General features: G+C 41.3%; 1 long non-coding RNA gene across 1 annotated transcript; it reads right to left on the reverse strand.

Annotated features, from left to right (window-relative positions):
- Positions 1-1936: 1936 nt before the first annotated feature.
- Positions 1937-6381, reverse strand: LOC111931793 (uncharacterized). The gene is made up of 3 exons (XR_002865741.2): positions 6201-6381; positions 3184-3841; positions 1937-2087 (listed from the first exon to the last, which is right to left on the reverse strand). It is a non-coding gene; the product is annotated as an uncharacterized LOC111931793 (long non-coding RNA).
- Between the last annotated feature and the right edge of the window lie 3467 nt (positions 6382-9848).

Raw genomic sequence — 9848 nt, forward strand, 5'->3', positions numbered from 1 at the left:
TCTAGGAAATGATCTCTCCTACGTACATTAGTTCTGTTTACCTGCCTTGGAATTCTTGCACTGACTCTAAAAACCTGAAGCTTTGGTAGGAGACCCTCTATGCATTAGGCAGATCATTATTTTGAACTGGTGTGGCAGCAGTCTTTATAGAAATTTAATTAAGAAGTAAGCCATTCTGCTTTTAGAATATATGCATATCTAGGTTCGACTCAGAGAAGTTCCAGCAGCGTGTTGCATTATTCCTGGGCAGCTGAGATCAGTGGTGCTCTCCCAGCTCTATGCCAGCCCTGGCCATACCCCACTGCTGCCTACTTTTCTTCCCTAGCATTTTTCAGAACAGCTGTTCTGTGCAATTTGGATCTGCCTTGGGATTTGCACAAAAAAATGCATAGGAGAGGTGGGCTGGAGGAAGGGACAACCACGGAGCCCTTTTTGGTTTGAGTACCTTGTGTCTCAGGAATTTATATGGCTTGGCTCTGTCCCTTGGGTGAGCTGTAATGAATGGTTTAAGCTCACACACTAGGCTTTGTAATTACGATAGGTTAAGAGAAGATATGAGCTATGCTGCTCAGCTAATGAGCAGTAACTTGTTTAGGCAGAGAAACTCTGTCTCCATACTGTCTCTGTACACCCACATCCTGTCCTAGCAGGCCTTTCCATATGAGTAAAACTTCAAGAAACTTAAGTAAAGGTGTGAGCAGACATTTTTCTTATTCTGTTTCACTACGTTAGTACTCATCCACACTGCCTCTTCTTTCATCCAGTATGAAATAAGGCGAGTCCATAGACCTGAATTTGATCACCTGGACATTGTTGGAGTGAATAGGAATCACAGCTGGAAAGATTTTAGTTAAGATGATCAGTCTTAGAGGGTTATGTCTTTGCAAAAGAGCCAAAATATGAAGAAATAGCTGATTATATATATAGCTCTGAAAGCTTCAGGAAGGAAACATGAGTGGGAGGTCACTTGCTTCTTTGTCTTTTGCAGGAAGGAGTCAGGATTACTGCTAAACTCATTTCATACGCAACCACTCAGGTCTGGGCTAGTTTAAGGGTAAGGAGCTTAAATAGCCTTTTTTTTTAATTTTCAACTCCCCCTCTCTGAACACTACAGAACAAAGTATTTCTCCATAAAGTTACTATTTCATGGCTTGCACAAAGTACCTGGTGAGCAGAGGGTTAGCACTTTACTGCCCAAACTGTGGTAAGCACCAAAGTTTATCTTTGCACTTCTCTTTAGCTAGGCACTGTCTGCTGGAGACACACTGCACATGATGTGGTTATATGGTAAATATAAGTTTTTGAGCTTTATGTGCAGAAAAGAGTGCCAGAGAATGAATTCCTGAAAGAGTTTTTCCCTATTAAGGGAGATTTGTCAGAACTTACTGAAAATATGATCTACTGTGTCCCAGTGGAAAAAAAGGGGCAATTTTATTAAAGTTGTGTTGGTGGGGATTCAGCTCTTTGTTTCTATGATGAGAGGCAGAATTGGCAGTCTCTCTGTGCTGGTAGATGTGCTAGGGCTGTGGCTGAGCTGGCAGTGGTCTGGCAGAGCTCTGTGGCGTAGGAGCATCACTGTGGCGTTTTTGGCATCACTGTGGTTCAGAGGCTTGGCTTTCCCTAGGCCTTTTCTTTAACAGATGACAGGTTTGCCCTTTACGTACCCCAGCTCTAGACTCCCGAGTGAAAAACAAAATCCACAGCAAACTCTGAAGTTTTTCAAGTGAGCCTTTGCTGTTTCTGCAGAAGGTTCCCAATGTGAAAATGTCACTGCTTTGTGTGCTGCAGCTGAAGGATCTTTAGGGCTGCACCGGCTTTCTCAGGACTCTCTGACGGTATTTGACTGGAGTGATGCCCCAGACAATTTTCTGAAAAAGTTCAAAACCGATTTTTTTGTTTTTCTTAAGCATTTATTACTTTCATTTGGGTCCATGCTCTCAGCAGGCTTGCAGAGGAAGACCAGATTCAGAAACAGCTTGGTGCTGGCTTTTTTTGCAAGCTGGTGTTGCAATTGAAGCAGGGATCGCCTGAAAACTCAGTCCTACAACCCACAGTATTTATTGCTTGGGCTCTCCATCTGTAGTGATCTGGGAATGAGAGGGCAGAAATAATGGTGATCAATACAGTTTGGGCTTTTATGTATAAGGATGTAGTGTTAGATTGGCAATGGGATTGGTAGGTGTCAGCCTTAGGCCACACCTGCAACACTGCGTGAAATCCCGGGAACAGCATCCTTAGGAAAATATTGACAAACTGCTGAGAAAGTGAGAGGAGCAACGAAGCAATCAGAGCAGAAGGGACCAAATGATGAGAAAGGATTAAAAAAAAGCTAAGTGCCATATCTATGACTTTGCTAGAGGATGATTGATGGGAAACATAGATAAGTTTGAAAGGAGCCTGAATTAAAAAAAAAAAAAGAGTGAGAGAATAGTTAGGACAGTACACGAAGGTATAACTAAGAATGATGGGGTGAAATTAAGCAAGAGAAAATTTAAGGTGAATCTTAGGAAAAAAATCATTACTGAAATATATTAGGCTGCTGAGCGAGTGTCCATGGGGAGCAGTGCAAACTGCTGCCTGTATATTGTTTAGCCTGGGCAAAATGTTGGCAGGCATGCAGCCAAGGAAGCTGCAGGAGCAGGAAACTGAAGCATATGTACTTTTATCAGTGCTTTTACAGTTTCATGTGTATCATCTACAGGTGTAATTTGGTTAAAACTATTGCATCAAGCATCTTTGAGAACACCTCCCTGCTGAAATTGGAGAAAGCAAGATGCATAAATACCTAATGCAGAAGGGCTTGATACCCATTATGGGTGAGGATGGCAACAGCAACGTGTCTTGTACCTAAATGTTGGTGCATCACCCGAACCAGTCCTGAGCAGAGCAGTGTGAGCCTGGGCAGGACGCAGGGCATGCTCTGCTGTGCTGTGCCCTGGCAGTGGCACCCATCAAGGCATCTCCACAGCTCAGCTGTCTGGGCAGCCTGGACCACTGGGGCTGGCCACTCCCCAGCCCCTGCAGCCCACAGGTGCAGTGCCCTGGAGATGCATTGCTTTGGCTTTGGACACAGAGGAGTTTTCCAGGAAACAGCCACCGTTTCAATTCAACCAGGCAGAAGGAAAGCCTTCCTCCTCAGCTGGTGTGCCTGTCTGTGAAAACTCCGTGTCCACTGGTGCTTACCTGGCATGTGGGATCCTAAACCCTTCCCTGGAAGAGAGGCTGAGGGTGGCATCTTGTCCTTCATGAGAGTTCCTAATTGAAGGAGGGCTTTGAGTGCAGGAACTTTGCATATTTTGCCAAGAAATTCCTCTGTTTTGTGGAAAACTTTATCGGGTTAAAGAGTGGCAAGAATGAACCCAAATAGTCCATGGACAAGCCCCTGCTGGGAGCAGTGAAACCTGAGTTTCATTCCCTGCTTTGGTGATATCTTTAAGAAGTAAGGCTACTGTTTGCATTTTGTGCATGACTTTCATCTTCTGGGTCTGCTGCAACCTCAGGGCTTAAACAGAAGAAAAACTTGTTTGTGGATCACAAAAAACAATAGGAAGGGACAGGCTGTAGGTTTGTCAAAATTGTCAGGACCTGTTTGGAAACAGACACTTAGGTACATGTCAAAAATCAGTGTTGAACAATGGAAGACATCTGAGGATTTTGGGTGGCTTTAGAGATAGCTGGTGGCTTGATGGCAATATGAGGACTTCAGCTTTCCTAAAGGTGAGATAAGCAAGTACTCAGTAAAAACACAAAGTCATGAGAGTCTGGGTATCCAGAAGTCCTGCTGGTGATGAGATGGTGTATTTCTTTGTCATGTGGGGCTTCTGCAGCACTCACTTGGCATCTGTGAGGAAGAAAAATAGAAAATAAGCCTTGAAGGAAGCAAACCCAACTGTTTACCTCTCTTTGTTCCGTAATGTTTCTTACTGTTTTCAGAGTGCTGGCTCTGTTTCATAACAATTTGAAATAGTTTTGAGGTATTTTTTTCCTGTATTGTTGCCCTTTGCCTTTTATTCTGTATATTCACTACTCCCTATCTAAAGAAATTCTGACTAAATTCCTTGAGGGTCTGACCCTTCCCTTAGCTTTAGTTTATGCTCCCTTGTTCTTGTGTTTGACATAAGCTCAAACAGCCTTGTAAAATCTCATTTCTCTTCCCTTCAGGGTTGTATATTCTTCTATGAAATATTTTCCCCACCCTCCTCTATCCTGCCTCTTCCTAGAAAATGGCTTCTATTTTGGTAACTGTTTTGTTCAGTTAATTGTTAGAGTTCTGGATTCTTTTGTCACTCAATCCATTACCGTCTCCATTCCATGTTGTTGTTCTACACTGAGTTTTAGTTATAGCATAATTTAGTTTAGTTATAGTCACCTTTTTTTCGTTTGTTAATCCAGCACTCCATATTATTTCCTTTACATTCTCCTAATTTTTCTCTTCAACAGGGCTCTTCAGTACAGGGCTTAGCAAAAACTGTAGGCTGATTGCATCATATTTTCTTTTCAGAAAGGTGTGCTCTGGTCTAGGTTTGTTGCTGCTCACCATGGAAGATGCAGTATGCTTACTTCAGCACAGTGGTCTTACACAAAATCCTGAGTTACAAGAACCATACATGGAAATAGGCAACTAACTTTTGTAAAATCTCCTTGGCTCTGCCTTTTTATTTGTCAATAATTATAATTTTGAGCCCGTACATTAAGCGAGTACTGCAAACTACCCTATTGTCTATAATATTATACAAATTACAATAAAGACCTGTTTTAAAAATAAACACTGCTAAATAGAACACTGCTGAATCCAGATGAACACATTGTTGCAGATAGCTTAAAATGAAGAGGAATTTGGCAAGAAGAATGCTGATTAAGAAGGGAATGAAAATTCGCAGTGAAATGTGTTTGCTAGTCATACAGGGGAGCTGAAAGCTCCTGCAACACACGTCTCAAACAGCTCACGCTGCTTTTTAGAACACAATTTTCCAGTTTCTTTTCCCTGGAGTGTGCCATTAGCTTTGGTCTTCCATTAACTTCCTTTGTAACTTCTTAAAAGAACTCTCTAGAGATGAACATGTCTCTGGAGGACAAATACCAGCTTGAAGAAATTGAACAAATGAGTGATTTTGGAGTGAAAGAATTTTTCTGTTTGTCTTTTTTATTTTAACTTCAGTCAGGGAATAGAAAATCTGCTATCTTATTTTTTCTGAAATATGGAACAGGTATCAATCTCAAAACCCCATGATTGTTTTACATGCTGCACTGACCAGGAATTGAAAGGAACCAATTATAAGCTCTATCAGCCTCGGTATTTGAGATGGATGCTAGTTCTAAAATGGAATCTTTTATTCTGCAATTCTGACTGTGAACTTTACATGTTTCCTAGCCTTTGAGCTGTCTGCAGAATTTTCTCAAAATTAAATGCAAACTTCAGCACAGGCTTTTTTTCCAGACATGAATATCTCCAGGAATAAACTTTACAAATAATGTAGCCCACATCTTAAATGATTCTTTTCCTTTATCCAAAGGAAGTACAGCTAGAGACAGAGCAAAACCATTTCGTCTCTGCAAGCAATACTTCCCAAGAATTGTACAACATTTTCTAGCAAACACTGTCAGTGTTCAGACTCCTACAGTATTTAGAAAATAGTTAAAATAAAAAAAATTGTTGTCATCTGGAATGTATCACAATATTTTGTATCTTGAGCAAAGTTATGACTTCCAGGGTTCCTGTTGGCACAGCTCAAACATAGTTTTCTGAAAAGATAGTGATGCTTTAGCGTGATTTGGCTTCAGGACAGCTTTGCCTGAGCCAGCTCTGTGGCAGTTCCTTAGTGCATTCCTGGGCTTGTTCCTACAAAGGTGTGTGCCCTGCTTTGGGAGCAAAAGACTTCATGTCTGGTCCTTGTGGTTAGCACAGGGAGCCTTGGTCCTCCAGCTGACTGCTGGGGGCTGGTTTGTTTTATTGCTAGAGGCCATGGCTTTCCCTGTGGCATTCCACAGGAGCCTGCTCTGCTGCAGTGCCTACCCCAGAGCCTGCACAGGGCCAGCCCTGCCTCCCTGCAGCAAATTACTCGGTGCTCCCGTGCAGCCAGTGCAGCACACCGCTGCTGCAGGGGGGCTGAGGAGCTCCTGCTCACCTCCTGCTCCACCAGGAGCCACTGCTCAGCACCCATGTCTCACTCCAAAATACACACAGATGTATTTATACACACCTATGCACGTGTGCATGTGTGCTTTTGATCTCCTTCATGAGACTGACACTCCAGGATGTGGGTCCTGGCCAGTTCAGGGCTCCTCAGGACCTGTAGGCACAAAGTGATGTGAGTGAGGCTCACCTCAGATTTAGGGGACGTCCCAGGAGATCACAGGGAAGTGCCCTTGCTCTCTCCAGAACCCAAGTTATAACAAATACATGGCCAAATATTGTGAAAACTCCTTTGCTTCCTGACTTTTGTTTTTATCGTATGCTGTGATAATGTGAGGATATGTTAGGGTGTCATAGAGCATAGGGCCTGTCAAAAGGATGATGGAGAACTGTGTTCATATCCTCCATCAGTAAAGTTGTCTCTTCTTTATCTGGGTGGCTTTACATAACAGAGCAGGAGAAAATTAACACACAATCATCGTCTTTCCAAATCAGTTGGTTCCCAAATTGCTGAGTTGAGAATGGTGGTGGTTTGTGAGGTCATGAACATGTTCTGTGGCACAGGACATTCTCCTCCCTTTACCTCTCAATGTAAGATATAGGAACCCAAGCAGACACAGTAGTTAGTAGGATTAAAGGCAAACTGATAGCACTTCTAGCTGAGTATAACATGATTTATTTCATATAAAAGAAGTTTCCATGACCAAGAAACTTTTTCTTCAAATTCTACTTTTCATATACTTTTGTTTAAAGAGAAAAGGATTTTGTTTTATTTTACAGCTAGCCAATACACAGACAAAAAGGAGTTTGACATTCAATAGAAACCATTTGGTTGAAAAAGAAATTGTAAAGAAATTCTATGTCTCCAAGTAAAATTGTCTCTGTGTAAGCCATCTGTGGGTGACAAGAAGATTTATCTTCCTGAATATTTCATCCCAAATATATATTTCATCCTGAATATCAGGATGATCATTGCTGTCTAGTTTTGCAGGAAAGAGTGTATTTATTATTTTTTAATTCATGTATGGAAATCAGGACCATACTATCCAGGATCAAGCACTAAAAAGTTTCCCATAAAAATAGCCATAGTGATGAACAAGGCTGTTGTTAGTGGGTTTTTGCTTTGCTATTTGCAAATCATCCAGTACATGGAGATACCAAACAAAGCTAATTACCTAGGCATTGTAAGTTTACGTTTCCAGCTGCATGCTGGGTGGCCTCAGCAAACATCCCCCTCTTGATGGGAGGGATATCTCCTTCCTGCATGGTGCACGTTGGCTTCATTGTTTGATGAAGGCAAAATTTAGCTTTGGGGTAAAGAGATGCAATGATGGTTGTGACTATGACCAGGGTGCTATCATGGCTGTACAGAAAAGATAGACCTTGCATGTTTCCCACATCCTCTAGGCCCTTTCAGCACTTCAAAGAAAACAGATGCAAATATGATGGCTTTCATGTAAGGCTTTTCTTTCGTATTGCAGCTGGATTTTGTGCTTTTATACTGTGTACACCACATTAGAGTCCTCTGCGTTCCACAATAATAATTTTTGTCTTTATCACTGTGCAGCTATCACATAATCTAGGAGCTTAGCTGAGCTCTTGCAATAGGTTATATTTTATTGGCAATCAAACCTAAATCTTGGCGTTGTGGCAGGAGCTGATCTTTGCCTTGCAGTTTACTGGGCAATATTCAAGTTGTTCGTACAGCTGTGTAGGTATTTTGGACACTTTACAGACAGATATAACACCAGGCTCTGCCCCAAGGAATTTACACTCAAAATTCAAGGTGGCAGAGGAGCAGAAGAGAAAGCAGATGATGTCTGAAAGGAAGACTGGGAGTAAATCATCAGCCTGTAGAGCAACATTAATGTCAGCATTCTGAATATTGAAGTCACCAGAAAGAAGCTGCTCCTTTTGCAGATTGTGTTCTTCTTTTCTCATTAAATATTCATCTTTGCAGTGATGCTAATGTGTAAGCACTATGAGACCATGTAGGTAGCAGTTGCTGGAGGTCTAAAGTCACAGGTCAGTGTACTAATCACAGCATGCTGCACCAGCCAAGCAGCCACGGGGTACCAGGCACAAGGCAGCAGCCCTGCCCTGAGCATGCTGCTACCACATTGCTTCCACACAGCAAAATTCATCGCAGGACGCCATGCCAAACCTTCGGTCAACGCGCTGTACAAAATAGTTTTCTCTCTGTCACCGAACAATTTTAAGGATACAGTCCAGCACAGTAGGGCTGTAATCTTGTTTATTCTTTGCAGACACTACAAGGCTCTCTTAAAGCCTTAGAGATCATCACACCCTTGTTATCTTAGCAGGTATTCGCCTTGTAATCTTCCTGTACTAATTGTTGAGAAAATGTGCTTGGTAGTCTACACCGGCAGAATCCCAATTGCCGAGGTAATTAATAGTGTTACAGACTTCAAGGCCATAATGCTCATCAGTTATTAATTAGCAATTCATTTTGCTGAATAAATAATACTTATGATTGATGATGGAACTTGTAATTGGGCACTAGTAGTGCTCCTCAAGGGAACAGCTTCTCTGCCAGTATTGACTATGACAGTAAGAGCTCAGAAACCCGGGATCATTTAAGAAAATCTACTCTAAACAACCGTGACACAATGAAGGCATTTACATTCAAGGTTGTTGGAAACATAGAACTTAAACATTGAAGACTTGCCTATGCCAGCCAAATGCTACTATTTTTGTCTATTTTTCTCATATGTTCCTTCACTTTCAGCATTGCCTCCTTATAAGGAAATTTTCTATATAATTTAATGGCATGCATTACATTGTCTTTACGAGATTTCATATGCATTCTTCACAAATTCAGAAGATAGTATAATAAAGAAAATACTTCCTCAAGTAGAATAACCAATTTGAAAGAACTTTGTTCATATTAAATCTATTTCAGATTAATAGATTGTGGAAATCACTTTTATTTTATATGAGTTGGCACTACATTTTGACATAAATGAAATAGAACTTACAACCTCCACCCCCATGATGGAAGGAGAAGCTGGTAAATAAGCAATAAGCTGTTAGTTTTAACTGGTTAGTCAACAAAGACGAGTATGGGAGGTCAGCTGCTGACCAGATGCTGCCTTCAATTAATATTCCAACCCTAAAAGACATTTATCGTTCAGTTTAGAAGGCAGAGCAGCTGAGTCATAAAAGCAGCCCACAAAAGATATTTTAAAGCATTTATAATGACTAAATTGCTTGAAATAAATTAGCCCTGAAAATAAACATATTCTGTACAGCCTATGTAAACCAAATTTCTTCTCCCTGTAAATTGCTTGGACTAAGTGGGAGTTTGTGTTTGACAAGAGCATACATTTGCTTCATTACTACATGCAGGTTATTTTTTTTTTCCCCTTTGAAAAGGGTTAATAAACTATAAGATATCATTGCTAAGTAAATGAGTCCTGCACCCTTTTAAGGGAGGAAGATGCTGCTGAAGAACAAGTTAAAAAGAAACGCAGAGCCTGTGTTGTAATGCTAACAGGCAATTAACAAACTCATGGGTGTTAATTATCTTCATACTGTATCATGTTCAATTAGCTCAGCCCCTGCAATAAAGGCAACCATGAGCAATTGCTTTGATAGGCGTACAGTACTTCATTTGTAGTTAATCGGTTTAAGCCTTGCAGTTGCTAGGCTACACCAGTCTCCAGAGGTAAAAAGCTGCACAGATGCACTATGT

The sequence above is a fragment of the Cyanistes caeruleus genome, chromosome 7, assembly GCF_971803275.1.
Source record: "Cyanistes caeruleus chromosome 7, bCyaCae1.hap1.1, whole genome shotgun sequence".
In the NCBI taxonomy this organism is placed as follows: Eukaryota; Metazoa; Chordata; class Aves; order Passeriformes; family Paridae; genus Cyanistes; species Cyanistes caeruleus.